At 39.6% G+C, this 16,936-nt stretch overlaps 1 long non-coding RNA gene across 4 annotated transcripts in view; it reads left to right on the top strand.

The window, feature by feature from the left end:
- The first annotated feature begins 7,533 nt into the window (after positions 1–7,533).
- Positions 7,534–16,936, top strand: part of LOC138920263 (uncharacterized) — a 54,638-nt gene continuing 45,235 nt past the window's right edge. For 2 of the 4 annotated variants that reach the window (XR_011431133.1, XR_011431134.1), the window contains exons 1-2: positions 8,156–8,262; positions 8,377–8,472. This is a non-coding gene — a long non-coding RNA (uncharacterized lncRNA). Of the gene's footprint in view, positions 7,692–8,155; positions 8,263–8,283; positions 8,473–16,936 lie in introns of those variants that run through there. The other 2 variants (XR_011431135.1, XR_011431132.1) reach the window with 2 other exon arrangements.

Raw genomic sequence — 16,936 nt, 5'->3', positions numbered from 1 at the left:
GTGCATGGCTTTTATTAACATGTGCATTTTGCTTGTTAAGGCTCGAGCTTCATCTTTTCCTTCCCAACTCAAGCCCTGTTTGTATTTCACACGCACCTGATTTGGAATCTGTGCTTGGGACTCAGAGTGGCTTGGGAACAGTAATTTGGAACATCTCTGATTATTTGTCAGCTAAAATGGGATGATGTGTTCTCAGCTGCAGCTGGGAAATGGGCTATTTCTCTGCAGGGGAGCAGATTCAAATGGCAGACAAAGTTCCAATTCTTTCAGCATCTCTATCTCCATGGGGCAGGTTTGGTGCAAAGCAATCTGTCCGTAGGCCAAGGAAGCTACAAACCACAGCACAGATCTGTGCTTTGCTCAAGTGCGGGTAAGACTTGTTTCACATACAGCCTTCAGATGTGATTTTCCTAGTGAAAAGTCCCTGTGCCAGAGCAGATGTTCCTTGGAAAGAACACCGATGTCTTTCGGGAGCCAAGGTGAATGAACTATAAGAGTGATTCCTGAAGTTTTCCAGGTTAAAGCCATTTCTGTCATTGTCCTTGGCATGCTTCTCAAAATGTGTTCTATAGCCTTACTTCGCAGACTTTAATGTTCATACAGATCTCCTGAGGGCTTTGCTAAACTTCAGACTCTGTTTCAGAAATTCTGAGGTGGGGGCTTGAGATTCTGAATTTCTGATGTGCTCCAAGGGGCTGCTGATGTGGATCCACGTTGATTCCCGAATCCTACTTTGAATATCTTTGGGACACAAAAAGTTGGTCTTGCAAGGTGCTGTCTGATATAGATTCTCTGGTCCAATCAGTTCAAGAAAAAAATACTTGTATTTTTACCTTCCTCTTGAAAACTCTGCAAATTAAAGACTGAGAAAATCTGCTCTGAGGAAGTCTGATACAAAACTAACAGACCATAGAACCTAATAGAACTAATAGTAAAATGAACAGAACATAGAATTTTAGGATGCTATCACCTAATCTAGGGAATTTGATTTTTGTGAAATGAAAAGATGGTCTGAGGTGTGGTCTCTATTCAAATATTTGTTCAGGAACTTGGGCAGATTGAAGGGGGATTTTAGAAAATGTTTGACCTTCTTTGTAGTGACCTTTATAACTCTTCTCAGGTGAGTGTTAAGTGGTTCTCCAATCGAGAGAGGCTGTAACTCAGGCTCTCAATGTCCCCAGTAGAAGAGTAAACTGTCTACTTAGAGTTTTCTTATGAAAAATGTACAGTGCTCTCTTCAATCGACTTTAAAAATTGTTAGGGCTTACCTGCTACCATGCTCTTGTCGAAATGCCAACTGAGAAAAGTGATATACAGGCATGCGCTGCATAATGACATTTCAGTCAACAATGGACCACATATATGATGGTGGTCCCATAAGATTAGTACCATAGAGCCCAGATGTGGAGTAGGCTGTGCCACCTAGGTTTGTGTAAGTACACTGTATGATGTTTGCACAATAATGAAATCACCTAATGATACGTTTCTCAGAACACGTCCTGGTCATTAAGTGGCATATGACAGTTCAAGAAAGCTAGACTGGGGAGTTTAAATACCCTTAACCATCCTGAATTGTTTGCAAATTTCAGTGTGTCTATGTATCAATCCTCTAACAAGTTCCCATGAAGATTCCTGGGCCTCTGCTCCAGAAATGATCATCCTTTAGATCGCGAGTATATTCTAAAAATCTTCATTTTAATCAGCATTCCCAGGGTTTTTTGATGCAGGTGCTCTGAGGACCACATTTTGAGATCAAATTCTGTTTCCTTGAAGTTAGAACACCAGTAGCCTGGCCAAAAACAAGCTTCCCCGTTTGGCTCGCTGAACATTCACCTTGGTGAGTCATGTTTCAGTATTCTGCCCTGGAGTTTTACGGAGGGTATATATGGCTGCGTGGGAAACTGTTAGCATTTTCTCTAAAACTGTTATTGAAGATACTGTCATTATGTCAGAACGTCAGAAAATTCTGCAAAAGGAGTATAGCCTTGCTCCTGCAGTTTGAGCTGCAACCGCACTGGAACAGGGCATTTCTAGACTTGTTTTACTGTAAAAGCAAATGAAAATTTTGCCGTTTAATAAGACGTGTATTTGTACTAATATAAACATGCAACTTATGTGAATTTTACCCAAAATTGTGAAATTGATGCTCTAAGTCATCTGTGGCTCTAGGTATACCCTCGGCATAGCTCCACACTCCGGGGGTATTTTACTCCAAAGCTTGAGAATCATCATTTTATCTTGATTAGGGTCCTAGAAATAAAGAATAAATAAATAAATGGGTAAAGAGGGTCAAAAGGTACAAATTTCCAGTTGTAAGACCAGCCAGTCCTGGGGTTGTAATGTACAGCATGGTGACTACAGTTAATAACACTGCATTGTATATTCGAAAGTTGCTGAGAGAGTAAATCTTAAAAGTTCTCATCGCAAGAAAAAAAAGTGTAACCATGTGTGGTGACAGATGTTAACTAAACTTACTGTGGTAATCATTTCACAATATGTATATATCAAATCGTTATGTTGCATGCCTAAAACTAATACAATGTTATACGTCAATTATATCTCAATAAAAGAAAGAATAGATAAATCTCCTTTATAATTTGTTCCCAGAAATAAAAGTTGTCTTACATTAACATTTTATATTGAGTTTAAGGTGAGTTTAAGGCATCTTGCATTTTTTAAGCTGGTAGAGAATAAGTTACTAAGGAGTTTTTGTTATTGACTTAAATTCTCTCAACCATCGATATTTTCTCACCGTTGTATTTTTCAATCAGAAATACCCTTCAATTTTATTGTGGTTGATTCAGGCTCTTCTTGAGGATTTAGCAACAAAAACTTGGAATGGTTCTGACATCAGGATGACTACCAAGCAAAGTGACTAATGAAGATCTGGACGTTAAGAGAGAACAAAGGTTACTCTGTTTGAGGAGCATCTTCAGAAACTTCTGGGGTGGTTCTGCCCCTTTTTATGGAGTTGCAGAAGCCATATTGCAGCATTCCTCCAACATCATTTATCCTGTAAAGTATTTCTGCATACCTTCTCTCGTTCAATCCTCTCCATAACACTAAGCCTCGCATCATCTTATCTTGAAGACTGAGGATTGAGGCCCAGAAGGCATTGAAGGACCTATCCATTGTCAAGCAACCAAGAAACAGAACTAACCTCAGAACTTGGTCTTCAGACACCAAATCCACAATTGTTTCTCATAGACCTCAGCTGCCAAATTTTGCCCATTTGATGCCATATGGTAGGTGTGAATAGCTTCATTTGTCACAGCCTCTTGGCTCTGCCATCTGCTCAAATGGAAAAGTACTTGGCTGGATAATAACTAAGTAACAAGTATGTGTAAGAAAACAAAGGAGAAACGTTAATTTTAACAAATCCATATTCTAGAGTTTGACAGAGTGCTGATTGAATGCTTCTCTCTGGTTCTAAGATATTTGGGTTGGTTTTGAAATGAGATACAGAGATGACTTTAGCACAAAGGAATTTTTTAAAATTCCAACTCATTGGCTAAATAAAGCATCTTATTTTAATAGGAATGAAGTCCACATGAGTATTGCACACAGATAAGTTTTTCATAACAAACCACATTTTCCCCGTGCCTAAGTGACGTGCTGGACTGGGAATTAAATGACATGCACAGAACATCATGGCAACCAGTTAACATTGGAAAATAAAACTGGGTGAAACAACTAAAAACAACAACAAACAGTCAATTAACCTGTTGTTTGTTCCATGCTGTATCAAACATCCACTCCAACTTTTAATCTCTTGATTGCCCCTTGCTTTGGTGGAGTAGACACTCAGTTGTGGCTCATCTGGGTGCTGAATGACCCTTTCAGGTTGCTATTATTAAGGTTCATGTTGAAGCTATTTAAGTTTCTCCCTCTCTCTTTCTTACACACACACATACTCAAGATGAAACTAATGTTGACGTTTGCAATGGGACATGGTAAGTACTTGATAAATAATTCTTAAAATAAGATGAATGAGATTGCTCTGTATCTCAGGGGATCTCACCACGGCCACCCAATGGAATCCACATTGACTATTGGCCACTGTATGGCCAGTAGGAGGCGGTTTTTATATAACCGACAAAACCCAAGGGCAGAGACATTGTGGAGACATTTTAAGTGGGCTGTAAGATGCTAGAGCCCAGGGACACATCTTACACTTGCTCTTTAGTCTCCACGCTATCTAGCACAGTACAGGGTACCTTGAAGATGACAAATAAAGACTTCTTAACTGGTGGAGTGAAAAAACCAGCATCTGCTTCTCTCATTGTCCGTTTGTGGGTTGGGAACGGGAGAAAAGTTGTGTGGGAGATATTTACAGAGTGAATATTCTCTTTCTTACTTTTCTCTTCAATTTTTTTTCATTTAACATATATTATTAATTATAACAACCAATATTTGTATTTGAATATTATGTAATTTGTACTACTGTTTTTATTTGCCACTACTTTTGTGTTTATTTTGTACATAATTATAGCACACATTATGAGTAATATCCAACTTATCCATAAGATGCTTATGTGTCTGTAAGTTATACACGTTCAATATTTAACTTAGAAACAAACATTCTGTAATACAAAAAATTTTATTAAATGTAATGTCTCACTCCAGTGACAACAAAGCATATACCACAGCGTTGACTCTCCTTCAGAGGCAACTTCCTCTCTCTCTCTAGCGGAAGTGAAAACTTTGACCTGTTGAAAGTGGTGAAACCCCCATTTCCCAAGAAGGCCCACTGTCTGAACACAGGAACTGAACACAGGAAGCTCAGTATTTGTTTTGCATTATAAAGATATTGGCGCCATAAAGATTTTTTAAAAAATTTTTGATTATTAGAGATTCCAACAATGTTTACATACAAGATACCAGTCTATATGACACTACGTACTGGCAGAGGGCCAGCCTGTGCCCATACAGCCCCCATTGTGAGCAGCAGACAGTGGCCAATGGGCTTTGGATTTTATAAATTAAATTAACAAACGTTTAATGGGAACCAGCTTTAGTAGATAGCTTGGCCAGATTTAGGAGGAAGTTTTTATGTTCTCGTTTTTTTTTAATTCCTCCCCACTGACAGCTGTTGATAGAACCAGACAGTTATTAACTCTTCATCTCATCTACCGATTCACATTGACACAGATGTTTTATATTTATTTTTTTAATTTTAATGTTTTACTTTACTTTTTTTTTTTTTTTTTACAATTTTGGATTCTCCCAGCTACCCCTTTGCTTCTTCTCTTCAAGCATTGGGCTCTGATATTGGGGTCACAGGCATTGTGGCTGGAGTTCTTAGAGAGAAGGTGCATGGAACTGAATCCACCTGGTGTTGTCTTCTTGCCAGTGGAGCACTGAAAGGCATTAAAAAGAAATTATTGAGGCCACTGAAACCATGTCCTCCATCACATCCACTCTGTGGGGCAGCCTTGTTCATGGTAGCTGTGAAATCCAGAGAGTTCCTACTCTGTATTTTCACTTTTCCAGCCCAACAAAGGCACATCAAAGGCCCTAAAACCTTAATGAATTCATTGTACGTTTATAAGTTTCAATTCCTATGCACTCAAATCGTATCATGGAATTAATTACCGTATAAGCATGTGAAATCCTATTGTACTTTCTTGTTTATGCAATTTTGTGGAAAATTTTATTTTGGAAGATACTAATTAATATGCCAAACATGACAATAATTTTGATTATTAAATTCATATCTTTATTCTGAATACTTACAGTCATTCTCCTCTGAAAAAATATTTAGGAATGAATTATTATTAATATTTTATATATGTATGTATATCATGCATTATTAGTTATGATTTGTTTATATCTTTGTATATAAATATGTATGTGTATATATATTTGAGATTATCTTTAATCTCCTAGTTTCCTTAAGGTTGCCAGTAATATAGAGGATGCTCAGTTAAATTTGAATTTCAGATAAATAATGAATTCTTTTAGTAGAAGTGTATTCCAAAGAATGCACAAGACACACTTATACTAAAATGTTAGTCATTGTTTATGAAATTCTGTTTTAACCTGGCATCTTGTATTTTTATTTGCTAAATCTGGCAACTCTAAGTAGAATGTGTTTCTAGCCTTCATAGTTTATGCCTGGCCTGCACGTGCTCTCTAACAGTATAAAATCTTGACCCCTAAAATAACAGACTTGGAACAAAGTTTTCATGTTTGGTTCAAGGCTGTTCACATATATTTTACAGATATAGTATTCTTAGACACTATTTTAGAGAGTATGGGTTGTATTTGATAATACAGAAACTGATTATAGAATGCCTTTATCAGTCGCTTCACTGCTCTTCAGTAAAATAAAGGCAGTGGGTGTCATCAAAATAGGAGCAAACCATAAGTCCAGAGAACTGGGTTCCAGTTTCATGTCTGACACGATCTCTGGGTCTGTAATTATCATCTGTGACTGTGAGTACATCTGCAGATTCACTGCATTGACTCCAATTTTTTCTCCTCCTTATAACCTCACCTTTTGAGGTACAAAGTAGTAGGGTCTATTTCTGTGCCTCTTGAGTCCAACTGTGGTCATGTGACCAATTTTGGCCAACGAGATGTTAGCAGATGGGACACATGCAGAGGCTTGAAAACCAACTGTATTTGTATGTTTCTTCTTCCCCTGGTGCACATCTGCCTTCATGATGAGAACACGCCCAGGCTAGCCTGTTGGAGGGATGGGAGAGTGAGGAGGAGAAGAGCATTTAGCTTCTATGCATTCCTGTCTCTCGCCCAGGAGAGGAAATAATCTGATTGAAAGATTTTATTTTTCTCCACGAATCATTATTCATCATTTGTATGTAGCTATCGGCAAGGTTTCAAGAAAACATATTGATACATGCATATTGGAGTCTTAAGTAAAGTTTGATCTGGCTGTAAAATTCTGAGCAAATCAAGGACCTAAGTATAAACTTTTACTTTCTGTATTGCATCGCCCCTCCCAAGTTTAAAGAAAACTTTTAAAAAAGGAGGACTATAGGATAAAAAGCAAATAAAAATGAAGGATGAGAACTGGAGGCTTGTTAGTCCATGTGGTTAGTTTTGTGGGCAACTTCAGTTGAACATGTGAAGGTAATGTTTAGATGTTCATTAGTGTGGGCATGGCCTTGGCTAAAGCTGAATAATAAAAGAGAAAGAATAAAAATAATAAATGAGAAAGAATAAAAATTTGGAAGGCCCGGTACCAAGCCTAGTACCACTTTTCCGAGTTCTACAGAATTAGAGAGTTCTGTTATGGTTAACGGTGTTTGAATATTTACTAGCTGGGTTTAGGGTTACAATGGATACTGCATGGAACTTATTTCATCCAGCTGCATGCGTGAGTTTCTCTGACTGTCTGACTTGTTCTTTACGGCTGTTAATGAACAAGCAGGGCAATATGAGTGATTTTCTGTTTGTGCCATGCGTGGCAGAATGTTGAATTGTTGTCTCATCTCCACGTTACATTGAACTAAATTTTTTTCTGACTTACAATGAAAAGACCTGATTTATGTTCCATTTTTGCAGGTTAGTTAAAAAGGAAGGATCATCCAGGGCTGGAGAGCTGATATCTCCTCTTCTCCAATAGGCTCCTGAGATTTGACGGGCTGTGAGAGAGGGAAGGGAAGAAGGACTTAGGGTCTCATTTCAGGCCTGTCTTTACTGCGTCTCCATATACTCCTGTACCAGTAAGTAAACTGAACCGTACAGAAGATTACCTGTGTTTAACCTGGGCTTAAATAAAAACATGGAAAGTATCATGGGCCAAAATTCTCACCAGACTTTGACAAGAGTACAAGAGCGTATACTCAGAAACTTGTACAAATACTGTAACTACTACTACTGTTAATTTCACATTGCTAAGCAACCCTCGTCTAAATGCCAATAAAACACAGAATAAGGAAAACAGATGAAAGTAGTGTGCATTTTCTTCAAAGTTTCTAAGTTTGGAAGGAATTCCTAGATATAATAGGTATGTGGGGAAAAAAAATCTTGTTGACGGCACAACAATTCATTCACTTCCTAACATGACTAGTCATGTACTGTACTTCAGTGCAAACAATAAGGTTATTGTTCAGATGGGAAAACAAGCAATTTGTTGGAAGGCGAAAAGGTGAAAATGTTTTATAAGCTGATTTTGTTTTGGCAGGCTGTGCGTCATTTTCCAGGTAGTCTTAAAAGATGTATTTAATGGACACATGTTTAAAGATTTGACCACTTGTGAAAGCAAGGATTCCTTCTAGTTTTCTTAGCTCTTGAGTGGGATTTTTTTTGTCCTTTGGTTTTTATGTATTTAGATCCAGTGGCTCAATATGCTTATTAAGTAAGGACAGTAGGGTCCCAGATAACATTGCCTGTTCTGTTTCTCTCCAGCATGCAAGCATTGGGGATTTGTGGCTGGAAATCTTTCAAGGTGACAACACATCAATGAGTTAATATGACCCAGGACTATGATGAATGAAGCTGCTGGTAAGTTCACTTTATGCTCTAATTAGAGGACTTTGCCAGAGTAACCTCATGGTTTGGGTTCCTTCCTTTCCTTATTTTGCATCAATTCTTGGCTGATGGTAGTCCAATTGGGATGGTCTGGAGGGGAGAGGAGAAAGAGCCTGACACTTTGGGAGAAAGAAGAAAAATTTGGAAGGCCCTGTACCAAGCCTAGTACCATTTTTCTGAGTTCTACAGAATTAGAGAGTTCTGTTATGGTTAATGGTGTTTGGATATTTACTAGCTGGGTTTAGGGTTACTTACTGATCCCCAAATAGATACTACTCGTACAATGCTTAGAATCTGTGTTAACCATTTGCTTTTCCTAATTAAAAGACACCTGAATTTGGCCTGATGTTTTTCTATAAGTTTCTAAACCTAGGGACTTGTTTTTGTGTGATTGACTCAATTGAAAAATAAATAAATGTGGCCCAACTTGTATTTTCTCTCTATGCACAAAATGGCAAGTATCCAGCTGTCCTTAGCTCTTCTGGTTCTCCTGGAAAGAAATCTTTGGACACACACACACGCATACACACACACACCATGGATAAGCTCTCTCCAGCCTATTCCTCTGAACTTCCATCCTTCCATCCCTGTGAAGCAGCTAAATAGCTAAGAAAGATTTAGGCAAGTTCTCAAGTAGTAGGTGTTCGGAATCCAGCCCCTCATATTCTGTCTAGAGAATCTTTTGTGGGCGCCATGGTCAGACTGGATGCTTCTTCCTACATTTGTTTATAGGTTCCTCCCAAGTACTTGGGTCTTTCTGGTTTCCATTTGAGTGTCTGCGGCTGAGAGCAACCACGTGAGCAAAAATAGTCCAGGGGCAAAACAACCTCAGACAGACTGCAGCGAGCAGGGAACTGCAGCCTGAAATATCTGCATTGTCATCAGTCAGTGCTAAAAGGAGGTCAGTGGATGTTGCTGGATTTGAGGCATAGGCAGGATATGGAATCTTGGAAGGTTTTTATTCTATTGATATCCATGTGATTTAGAGGTTTTTGCTATTAGATCTTGCTGCTAACTTGGAGTGCCAGAGTAAATAATAGTGGCCAGGGAAAAAAGCCCTCTGGAGCTCATTTAAAGAAAACTGAAAGGAGATTTTTCCTGCCAACCTGGGCGTCTTCTTTGAACCCACAACTGAGTGAGATGGAGACAGAGACAGATATGCTGTAGTCTGGCAGGCAGGTCATAAAAGAGGAGTCGCCATTTTCTATTTGATTTTTATGCATTGGTTTGATTACCGATCTGATGATTTTCGTATCACTCTGCACTGACTTTGTGCCCCTCATGAATTCTGTCATTCTGTTCGCTTCAACAGTACTTTGAAGTAAGGACTATCACTGACCCCAATTTACAGATGGGGAAATTGATGCACAGATGGCAAGTGATTTGTTCATGGATATATACCTAGAAAGCGGGGAGAAGGAAGATGGATCTGAACTCAGGAAGACTGGTTCCAAGCACCATGCCTTGTAGTTATCCAATATTTTTATTATCCTTGTCTTTGTTTCTTCACCTCCCTTCATGTTTTCCCTTTCTCATACAGGCGGCCTTTGAAAAATACCTGGGATCTAGATTAGAGGGTGGTAAGAAATCCACCACGGATCTGGCTGATCAGAGTCAAGTTTGTGGGATATTGGAGGATTTCAATTGCTTCTGCTAACACTGTTGCTAATCAACACAGATAATCAGGAACTGACTCTATCTCAATTTGTACAGCTATCTTGCTATTTCTAAGAAATATTTCCCTGTAAAATTTTAAATTCATAAAGATAATTAATGGACTTTAGAGATAGGCTCTGTTCCAAGGAACTGAAAAATCTTGTCTAACACTTTTTTTTATATAGTAAGTAGAAATAGGGTACCTGTTTGAACTTAGAAATGCTTTGCAGGTTTGACCACAGGATAAAGGTGTGTAGCGGAGGGAGAGCATAGCAATGATGATTATAGCCCAGTATGTAGCCCAGCATGGCAATGATGATTATAGGCTGTGACGTCACTAATCAGGTCCAAATCTTGGGCTTGACACCAATTCTTGCCTTGGGCGAGTTAAATAACCTTTGCACGTCTCAGTTTCCTCAGCTGTAAATGGGAATGATAGCAGAGCCTACTTCATGGGGTTGTTGTGAGATTCATAATTGTCATTTTAAACATTGAAGCCCATGTTTTGTATCAGAAAGTGCTCAATAAACATTAGATATTTTTACTTATTCTTAAAGTCTCCCATATAAATTTACCTAGTGCGAACTGTGTGCACTTTTCAAATAAAACAGCCTAGAGGTTTGTTTATCAGTGATGTACGATTGTCTAAGTTCCACGCATAGTTGATGTTACCATGCTGCAATCCGGCCTCTTGGAAACCTAAGTGTCGTTTTCAGCATCTCTCTCTTTCTTCTCCACACATAAAATTTGTCCCTCAAACTTACGGATCATCCCTCCATTGTCACTCTGAAATTGCCTGCTTTCTATTCCTCAAGTTAGAACACTTGGCACCCTGTGCATACAAGTCCCCCCAAAATGCCTCTTGGACCCACCCCTCACTCACAGCCTCCCTGGCAGCTGTTCCGTAAAAGGTCCCTTTTCCCCACCAGTTGCCTTTTGGGCTCTCTCCAGCTACTCTAACTCCAACCATAACCTGCTCTTGCCTGCTCGCTTTTGTGGACCTTTTATTTCTGGGCAACTTCTTTTATTGTACCTACACTTGGGGGCTTTGAATCTTTGTTATCCTCGACTTCCAGAATTTATCCTGGACCGGTATATTAACTTCAGATTTCCTTTGCTCCTCGCTCAAGGCTTTGGGCCAGACCCTAACTCTTTGAGATCCAGCCTGGCCAAGCTGGGGATAGTCAACATTTTCAATTACACTTGTGCTTTTCACACTGTGGATCTCACCAAAACGAGAGAATCTGAGTTGCTAGGTCTGAGATGGAGTCTGAAATTCTGTATTTCTAACAAACTCCCAGGTGATGCGGATGTTACTGTGAGTAGCAAGTCTGCAGATCTCCTAAAGAACCTCTGAACTCTTCCCTCTACTTTTCAAATGTCCCTACTGCCAGAGCTGTTCCCTCAAACAATCCTGCTTCTTTATCTTTAATGGCTCCCTACAGCCTATAGAAAAAATCCAAATACGTTTGCAGAGCATTCAAGTCACTCTGCCTAAAATCCTGTTAAATATTCAAAGACCAGCTAAGTGATAACTCTTCCTCCCCAAATCTCCTCCACTCCTGGTCAGCCTTAATCATCCCTTTGCATGCAGGTTCCTAGTTTGCTCCTCTGCTAAGCCTTTTCTTTCCTTTATATTCATGGATAGTAAGTGTGTTCATTTCCTCCACTCGGAAAAACTCTTCAAGAGTCCACTTTTGCAGCCCCAGTCTAAGCACAGAGCCAGAATATGGCCAGCGCTCCCTAAATGCCTGGGCCCATGAAACCAGGGTGTGGCCATGGTGGGGGAGCTAGTGGTGGAACCAGCCGAAGGACGCGGTGGATGGTTTTGTTGTAAATCACTTAAATTTTTTGGGAGGGGAGGTGACCAGTTGTAAATAATAGAGCTGTGCATACCAGGTTCAGAACTGAGAGGAAAAGGAACTAAGCCTCAACATTGAGGATTTTAAATACCAAATGAATATTGGAATCATCTTTCCTTTCGCAGACTGCTACTGCTTGAAAAAAATGTTGTTTCTGTGACACCATGGATCTGAGAGAAAGATATCATTAATGTCTGGGTGTTAGTGTTTGAGGGTTGTAGGCTCTTACTGATTCTATCTTCATGGCTCTATGTTGATGCTTACATATGATTTTGCTTTCATTTTCTGTCTTTGATACAGTCCTTAGAACTCAACGTGCAATGATTCACCACTTTAACACTGTATTGGGATCCATTTTTTCCCATTACTGTCTGATTAAAGTGCTTATTTAATTATGCTTATAAAAACTTACAGTTAAAATTTTATTAAAGCATCACTTATATACATACTAAGGTCAGTGGCCAACTTTTAAAGACGGGTTTACTTATTATAATATTCCTGAATCACAGTTATTTGTTTAGATGCATTCTGTATGGTGAATTCATAATGCCAATAGTCAATATCTACTTTAAGAAATCAAGATTCAAATAAGTTTTCCATTCCCAGAGTTCTTTGTATACGGTCACAGAAAGCTGGAAAGAGTCCTACAATTCAGGACTTGCATGGGGATTGTCGTGGCAGAGTTAGACACAGCAGCGGCTCCCAAGATCTTGTTTTAGTATTTTGTTCAACCACTAGACAGTGTTGTGATTCTAGACTGTCCACTTTATCTTCTTGGACTGCAGTTTCCTTAGTTACAATAGGATAGAGCTAAGAAAAAAATCATTCATTCAGAAGTATGTACTGAGAACCTACCACAGGGTAGGCTATGGGATAGATTTGCAAACCAGGTAAACGTGGCCCTTGTCCCCAAGGAACTCCTAAGATACATATGTGTCCAAGGCAGACGAGAGAGAGCATCAGATGGGAGCTAAGGAGATGGGAGTTTCCTAGTTTCCTGAGCCCTGTGTTCATGTCATATTGAACTTTCTGACATTGTGTAAACTCAGCAGCATCTTTCTCCTCCTATGCTGTAGGGTCTCTGTCTATGCATTAGGGGAACTCTTTGTTTTCTGTCTTTTCCTGCTTATCATTTGAGACTTACTTCAGGAGTTACTTCACATGACCAGGTCTGTCTGGGGCAGAAGCTCTCCCCGGCACATCCATAGCCCTCATCTTTGAATTTCATCTTAGTGCCATATTACAGTATCTATTTACTCATCTGCCACCCACTAGATGTAAACTGCTTAGGATAGAGTCATTTTAAAAATCTCAGTTGCATTTAAAACTACAGCATAGTGGACATAATATATATGGGTTAATTAGTTAATAAACTAACTAATGAGGGTCAATAATTAATTAATTAATGATGCTTGATAATGTTAATACTTTGTATCTCTTAGGTGCTTGTTAATAGAGTTCAAATTATTCTATAGCAATGTGGGTCAGTAACACTCATTTAGTTATATAAGGTAGAACAACACAGCAGGAAAGTCTCTACTTTGTAACAAAAATTCAAACATGATGAGTTTCAGTTTGACAATCCATTTTTATTTCATGCATGCAGCCTTCCCTGACCCTCCCAAAGCACATCTGACTTTGGACTCAGAGCACTGGCTGAATCTCTTACTCTTATTTGACCCTTCTCACGAACGCTTTGATTTTTCTTTCATTTTAATTTGTGTATAATCTTTACCAATGCTATCATGACCTCCTCCAAAGAGGATAGTCTAGTGGATCTTTAAGAAATTTACAGCAGCCATCCATAAACAACTAATTGGTTTATTGGCTGGATGTAGCCAATCAAGTAGGCAACATACCAACCATGTGTCGTCACTGAACCTTTGGCAAAGAGTGGACACTCAGGTTTGGTGTAGTTGAGACAACCATTTGACAGTTACTGCCTCATTTGTTAAATATTCACACATCTGAATGATCACAGAGAGGGTGGTGAGAGCTATTCCATAGAAGAGCAAAGCATCAGCCTTTTCCAACCACAGTTGCGCCAGAATCACCCGTGGGCTTTTAAAGCATCCAGATGCCCAGACCATGTCCCTAGAGAATCCAGCTTGGGAGGTCTGAAGTGGAGCCACAGCACCATGGTACTTAAAACCCTCTACAGATTGCACTAGAAGAAGTCAGGGCTGGGAATCTCTCTAGCAAACTTCAGAAAATTAGGAGATACTTGCCCCGAGGACTTTGTGATTCCCTGAAGAGACTTCCAAGTGTTATTACTTTTGAAAAAGTGACTCTAGTCCTCAATTGTCTTAACTGATGAGAACATTTCTTGATTTTAAGCCTGTTCGTGTGAGCTAAAGGGTTTTAGTGAACACAGAAACCATGAGTTAATTAAAATCAACCATTAAGTTGAAGCAGAAATGCCAGTAGTCTACTGACTTGTTGATTGTTGACAGATTGTCATGGAGGGACTTGAGCCATTTCACATCCTATGTGTTACACAAATAGGGCGTAAAGGAGTTGATTTTCAAAAATTGTGAAACCCATTTTAAATGTATTCATAAACTTTCTCAGAAGGTCTGAACAACAAGGAGGCTGTGTGGTCTGGAGCAAAAGGACCTTAGACCTTGGACCTCCTCCCAGGGCTGCTGCTGACCACACATGTGACCTTGGGCCTATGATTTAACCTCTTGAGGTTGGTTTTCTTATCTGAAAAATGCGTGGGCTCTATTAATTATTCTCTAAGTCCGCTCTCAACTTAAAAATCTATAATGAATAGAATTTTTAGAATTTCTTTATGATTCTAAAATATCCAACAAATTAATGTTCTCCCCACCTCCCGCAAAATTCTCCGCTGTTATATTTTTTACCTGAATCTTATGAATCAAGATCACTTGTGTTGATTCACCAGTGGTTCCCAGTGTAGACTAAAATGGGAGTCTGTTAACATCCCATATTTAGTTTAACCACTAAGTATTTGATTAATGACATTTATGCAAGAAAAATAAGTTCTGAATGACCCCAAATAATGGGGTATTCGGTTCAGTTGAGCAAACTTATTCCTTTTAATTTTTTTTGAGGAACAACATGCATAGAGGTACAAAAATTAAACCTCTGAAGTTTGATGATTTTTTCTAAAGTGAACACACCCATGTAACCAGCATCAAAATTAATAAAAAGAACATTACTGGTGCCCAAGTGCTGCTTCGTCATGCTCCCTTCCGGTAGACCACTAACCTGACCTATAAAACTACACATTAGCTTTTGCCTAGTTTTACGCTGATTTGTGTCTGTCTTCTTTCCATCAACGTTATGTTTTGAAATTCATTCAAACAGTAATATATAGGTGGAAATTGTTCATTCTTGGCTCTGTATAGTAATCTATTGTATGCAAATATCACAGTTTAGTGTTGATTAGCATTTGAGTGGTTTCCAGTTTGGGGCTCCTCCAAATAATGCTGCTATGAACACCCTGACATATGTCTTTTGACAGCGTATATCCACGTTTCTGTTGAGTGTGTTCCTAAGAGTGTAATTGTTGGGTTATGTTGTACAACACACTGTTCTTTGAGTGCTTCATATATAACTGACCTATTGCTTGGTGCTGGGGTCCCAATTATATTTTCAGCCCTCAGGGGATGGAACCACTGTTTCTTGGATTAGAAATGCATTATAGAACCATGCATCTATATCTGAGCTACAGATAAACTTCCTGCTGAAGCTTACTTAGGCTCATGTTGAAGCACGTTTTTGTTCATTGAACAAAAACCATGTAGGGGCAGAGGGAAAGAGACCCTCCCTTCTACCACATAGTAACATCAGGCATTAGAATGTCGCAATGAGTTTGAAGAATGTCCTTTAAAAAAAAAATAAACAGGAAAGAAAGAAAAACATCATGTTCTGCTAATAGTCTCTGTGTATTCATTTAAAGTCATCTGGGGAGTTGTAGGCACGGTGGGACTGTGCTTTGTTTTGCTTTGTTTTCAGTTTAACCAAGGGCTCAGGCAATGCCCTTAAAACCTGGAACAAGGGCCTCCCACACATCACATCAATCCCTTAAATTGATCCTGAGATTTGGTATATAAAAAGTTTTATGGTTCTTTTCTCCCAGAGCCTTCCTGGAGGATCCATTTTTAGGCATTCTCAGAAAGTCACCTGCTCATTATTTCCACTGTGGATGGGTGGAGCAGTTTGGCCCCAAGGGCAGTTCCGATGTCTTTGTGCTACTATTATTGGAGATTTGTTTCTGCTAGAGGTCACGTCCACCTTATCACTTAGTGGCCTGCTGGCCCCTAAATGAATGGGGCCACTTTAGGCAATGCATTCTGCTTAGACTAGTAGCAGATTGTGAGAAGGAGTGGCAGTGACTGAGTGGGTAGCTTCAGGAAGGTGGGAAGTCCTTATTCATCTTCTGCAGAGTCAGCTGAGGTCTGAGGGGGATCAAATGAGCCATAATGCCTTTCCCTGGGCTTATGAAGAAGGCTCACTCCTGTCATACACGTAGGGTGTTGGGTCAGGTTCTCTGGAAGCAGAGCCTGGGAGAGGAATGTGGGTGATTTATGGAACTGGGCGCTTTCACGATAAGGGGGATGAGAGAAGCAGGGTAAAGCATCTTACCCAATCCTATCATCTCGCCTGATCCTAAGGGAGCTCTGGAATGTGAGTTGCAGCATCTAGAGACTTGGAGGCCCAGCATTTTATACCCCCTTGCCATTGATGTCAGCCAGTCATCTGTTGCAGGCTGCCATCAACAGGGGCACTGAGCAATCTCCCAGGCAAGGAGGCACCCATTTGGTCAAGGGTACTTCTTGAGAGAAGGGAGCAGCTGAGAGCCATTAGTAGCCCATAGGACCTGTGGGATGGATACATTAGCCAGTAACAGGGACTCAGATGAGGACACCAAAAGCATCCACTGCACACAA

The sequence above is a fragment of the Equus caballus genome, chromosome 22 (genome assembly GCF_041296265.1).
Source record: "Equus caballus isolate H_3958 breed thoroughbred chromosome 22, TB-T2T, whole genome shotgun sequence".
NCBI classification, from domain to species: domain Eukaryota; kingdom Metazoa; phylum Chordata; class Mammalia; order Perissodactyla; family Equidae; genus Equus; species Equus caballus.
Note: the sequence above shows the minus strand (reverse complement) of the source record. Positions and strands in the feature narration are given on the sequence as shown.